Here is a 5,420-nt window from a genome sequence, read left to right as displayed (position 1 = left end):
CGTTTCGTGAAAATCGGTCCAGATTTAGATATAGCTTCCATATATAGCTTCATCCGATTTAAGGTAAATGGGGCGCCAAAGTCCTTATATATCTTTCGATTTGCACGTAATTTGGCATAAAGTACTGAGTTAGGTCAAGAATGATGTGTGTCAAGTTTCGAGAAAATTGGATAAGATTTATATATAGCTCCCATATATATTTTCGTCCGATTTAAGGTAAATGGGTCTCCAAAGTCTCTATATATCTTTGGATTTGCACAAAATTTGGCACAGCGTACTGAATAAGGTCCAGAACGACGTGTGTTAACTTTTGTTTAAATCGGTTCAGATTTAGATATAGATCCATATATATTCTCGTCCGATAGATAAATGGTTCACCAAAGACCCAAAGTTAGGTCGATTGACAAAAATTTGGCATAACGTATTGAATATAATATAACCTAGCTTGAAGCAACCCTGTATCTGACCAAATGAAGAATTTAGTATACATTGCAAAATAACATGTTCATGGATCCAATTTCATTTTACTGGTCCTTCAAAAATTCGATGTCTGTTAGGATTCATCTGTTGAATATACCCACAGTAGTGAAGGATATCATATAGTTGGCCCAGTCCGACTTTACTACATTCCTTACTGGTTATGTATTGAAGCTGGAATATATTTAGGCATTTTTAAAGGTCCGACTTCTGTCTTTTTTTAGATTTAGTCATTGCCCAAACATTTGTTTTATCTTGACCGATAAGCAGTTCCACCTAAATGTCAAAAAATTGTAGCAATAAAATAAGTTTCACTCATTGCTGGCAATTGTTCTCACATGTCTTCTTCTTTTGCTTTGCCTTTCATTACAGAATACTTGCACCCATACCCCCTTTCATTGAAGATGCCATCGTAAACGAAGGATCCATCGACATTGAAAATATCGACGTGACCGAGGCAGAACGTAATGACCTGAACGCCGCTATAAATGCAGCAAAACTAGCAACACCAAATCTAAATATCCCACAAACTGATGCACCACCATCTGATCATCATCGACCCTTCAATATTCCACAGCCCTATTGCTGAATGTCACTGGAAAGGGATCGACCACAACAACATCATCATCTACAACACCCGCTGAAGATGGACAGTTGTTTTTTCCAATACGTGTCGACGGTTATCTGTGTTGGCCACATACTCCAGCTTGCACAGTGTTAAGCCAGTATTGTACGGACTTTGTTGAGGGATTCAGTAGTAAAATTCTTGTCCATAAAACGTAAGTATTCTGTTCGACATGTAGGAAAAGAAATAAATGCATCGTGACAACAAAGTAAACAATGGAGGTTGGTCTTTCGTGTTTTTTTGTCCGTCGGCATCGTTTTTGCTGAAAGCTGTTTGATAGCGCTGTGGTTGATCACACACCATATTCGAGTGGCTTACCTTTGGCTTGTGAATGCTTTTAAAAGATTACCACCTAGCGAGTTGGTGGGTAGAAACGGCTACGAGGTTATATCACTGTTACTTAAATGAGTCCATTGGGCATAACCAAAAATGTTTTTGATTTTTTGTTTCGTGTTGCTTTGAAGGAACTTTAAGGCTTTTGTTTGTATTCAGGCAACGTTTTCCAAACATTCCTTATAATTGAATCTACGTTTTTGTTTTTTGAATATAAGATTATGTACAGCAATAAGACGTTTTATGCTAGTGCGTAATGTTTCGCAAATTTGCAAATGAAAATTTAATTCGGAATGTGTTAAAATGTGTTTTTTGGTTGCAAATAATAAGAAGGTTTGATGAGATTAAATATTTAAAATTCAACAAATTTAGCCAAGACTCAGTTTTTAAAGGTGACGGCTTCTTGTTTTATAAGCCCAATAATGCAAAACACAACTCCATAAAGAGATATGAGAATCCAATAAAATATAATATAGCCAATTTGACTGAAAATGTTTTCAAGCTCCCCAAATACGGACATTCGGGAGACTTCTCTAAGAACTGAATCAATATTGTTAAGTAAAATCGTCGTAGAGTGGTGAAATATAGTCCAATAATTGCCAAAAATGTTGAATTAGACATGTCCGTCTGCCTGGTCGTCTGTTGAAATCACGATAGAGATCGCAATATTTAAGATAGAGCTCTGAAATTTTGCACAGACATCGCTAGTGGTCCTAAGATGTTTGGTATTGCAAATGGCATATATCGGTCAACGATTTGGTGTAGGCCCCATATAACGGTACTTTGAGGACTTTGGACACGTTTTCTAACCGGTACCCCCAATATTCGTTATTTTGGGGATTTTGTATATACCAAGAATATTTAAGATAAAAAGTTTAGATTTTAATTTTAAACTTTTTGTTGTACATTTTCCAAACAAATTAAATACATATTTCAATTTCATTACAGATGTTTAGAAAATGGCACATGGTGTCATTATCCAGACAGTCAACATGAATGGTCAATTTACACAAATTGTATAGATTTTGAAGATCTGGAAGAAAGATAAGCAATTTTCTTACGATACCATTTTAAATTGAATTTCTTTTTTTAATCACCCACACTCTCAAAACCATTTTCATTTTTTATAATATCTTTTCGTGAAAATCAGTTTCGCACATTTATCAATGGGCTGTACGTCAAGGCCTATAGTGTATCCTGTGTGACATTATTCTATCACTTATTATATTTTTGCGTTTCAAGTGAGTAAACAAAATTGAAAATTTAATAAGAGTTTTACACAAATCTGTCAATGTCAATATAATTTTGCGAACTAGAAATTAATTTTGCAAAGTAATGAACAATCTTGTAGGTAGTCGTTGTTGTCATTTTATGTTTCAGATCTTTGCGTTGCACACGAATACGCATTCGTGTTCATTTGTTTGCATCGTTGACATTCACATGTATCACCTGGATTATGTGGTATAAACTGATTGTTGAAGATCCACAGATAATGCGAGACAATCCGGTAAGATGAGAAACTTGTTGTGTCTGTGTGAGGTCGATGTGTTTTTATTTTTAATTAAAAACTTTAATGTGTTTTTGATTCGAAGCACGCTTATAAAGTCTTGTGTTCGTTTGTTTATGCACACAAGAAGTAAAGGAGAAATTGTGTTTTCCTTTTATATTTCTGAATCATGGCAAACAATTTCCAGTACTGGTGCATAATATTACAGTTGGTCATCCACTATTTCATGCTGGTCAATTACTTTTAGATGTTCTGTGAGGGATTACATCTCCATTTGGCCTTAGTTGTGGTAAGTCCAAAGTACAACAATTTTAATATCTCAAATGTAATGTTGAGTGTGCATGTGAGTTATGTGTGTATTTGTAATGTGTGTCTAGAATATAATAATTGCATACAATCTGAATTGTTTCAATAGTCAAAATTTGTATTGTTATTAGGGTAGTCAATTGAAGATGTAAGTATGAAAAGAAATTTAAAACCAGGTAAAGGTGTAAGAGTTCAGCCGAATATCATTCAAATCAATTCATACAATCAGTTGGTCCCTACCTGAAATGAAGATTGATGTTTTCTAAACCCCAGGTTCTGACATAAGGCACCGTTATAATATGCTATATATTTGTTTTTGACTATAATACGTTGCTGTGTGAAGAAAGCTGTGTGAAAGATTCTAGAAAAAACTTTCCCCTAAATTAAAAATTAACGATGAAATCTTCAGTATCCATTATGTTTTCGACCAAAGGTTTTTATGTCAAGGACACCATTGTTATGTGTTGATCTTTGTGGCAGCATATGGAGTGGCGAGATATTTCCATCCCGAAAATAATAAACAGTAAGTAATTAATCTTAATAGTAAGTAATTAATCTTGTTTTCTCATTAAAATAGTTGCTGGATGAATGATAGTTTTTTTTCTTTGGATATTCTCGTTGCCGGTGTGCACCTCCTTGGTTTCCAATTTCTGTGAGTTATTGTTGAATTTTAATGTTTCAAACTACAATAATTTCCTGTAATCATGAAAAACCAATAACTACGTTCATATGCTTTTCCTTTACAGCTTTTCTCATCAACGTCCTGCGCGTTATTGTACGAAAATTACATCAACAATCAGACCAACCCGCACCCTTGGCCATACGCAAGGCTGTAAGGGCAACCATTATTTTGGTAATGTATCCACCATTAACACATATACACATACATGTGCACATACACCTCTAATCGATTTATGGTCATTGGGCTATAAAATTAATTTCCCCTGTGTTTTGTTTTGTTTGACTTTTATTGACAGGTTCCTCTCTTTGGGTTACAACATTTTCTATTACCTTATCGTCCGGATTCAGGCACACTTTTGGAACGTTTCTATCAACTGTTGTCTGCCATTTTGGTTAGTCTACAAGGCTTTGTAGCGTCGTTCCTATTCTTTTTTTTTGCCTATCATGATGTCTTACCACCGCCACCCACCAGCAGCACAGGTCAAGTGGCTACAACAACTCATAGTCGGGAATTAGGTGTTTAAGGGGTCGAAATTAAGGAAAATTAAATTATAAATTTCAAAACAATGTAACCCTCCACTAATAAGTGTACAACCTGTATGGTCCCAAGTTATGTTTAAGAAGAATAAATTAAGACCTGGACCTATTACAATCTTAAGTTTGTTAAAGTTCCCTGACTCTAAATGAGAGTATAAACTATTTATAATTTATGTTAAAGTATTCCTGCATTAATTTTTCAACATTTTTGTCTACTTATTGTGATTATTGAAAATGTACATATACTCTATATGGGAAATTACAAAATTCTTTTAAAATTCCATTAAAAAATTTTTGAAAAATTTTTTTGCGAGTACATTTATGATTTTTGGTACATAGGATAAGGAATATATGCTGATTCGAAATCTGTTCGCGTTCACAAATTCGGATGCTGCGCACAAAAGTTATAGCGGTTTTAAATCTTGTATTTCAAATATAAATTAAATGAATTCCTATTTGTTATAATTCGCGAATTTCTTCACAAATGGATAAACACATTTGTTTTCTTTGCATACTTGTCAAATCACATTGAAATACGGTGTAATGGTCGCGAAAAACAAATAGAAGCATGAATATATATGAAAATAAAATAAATTATTTTTTTAATTAAGACAAAACGTTTATTTGAATTTTCGATTTTTTAATATGGACAAGGTAATACGGGTTTTGCCTTAATCTACTAAAATATACGAGTCTTTCTTTTGCAAATTATTTTAGGTGATTTTTAAATATCGGTAGATTCATCTGATAAGAGTTTCGACGTTAAAAATGAATAAAAATATATTGCAATTACAATACATAAAAATGATCAATATTAAAAAGCATGCAATTCGCGTATTCGTGGAAATCAGTTGTTGCGCATGCGGTTTTCGTATAAACCGAATCTTCCAATAATTATGAATTTTTCGATGTTTTACTATGCAAAAACCGTACAAATTGCTAAAAATGACACAA

General features: G+C 33.6%; 1 pseudogene; it reads left to right on the top strand.

Moving 5' to 3' along the window:
• Window positions 1–849: 849 nt before the first annotated feature.
• On the top strand, window positions 850–4,453 carry LOC133330355 (calcitonin gene-related peptide type 1 receptor-like; annotated as a pseudogene).
• Window positions 4,454–5,420: the final 967 nt, after the last annotated feature.

This window comes from Musca vetustissima, unplaced genomic scaffold (assembly GCF_032173495.1).
Source record: "Musca vetustissima isolate MV318-11 ecotype Yass unplaced genomic scaffold, APGP_CSIRO_Mvet_v1 utg91368, whole genome shotgun sequence".
Taxonomy (NCBI): Eukaryota; Metazoa; Arthropoda; class Insecta; order Diptera; family Muscidae; genus Musca; species Musca vetustissima.
Note: the sequence above shows the minus strand (reverse complement) of the source record. Positions and strands in the feature narration are given on the sequence as shown.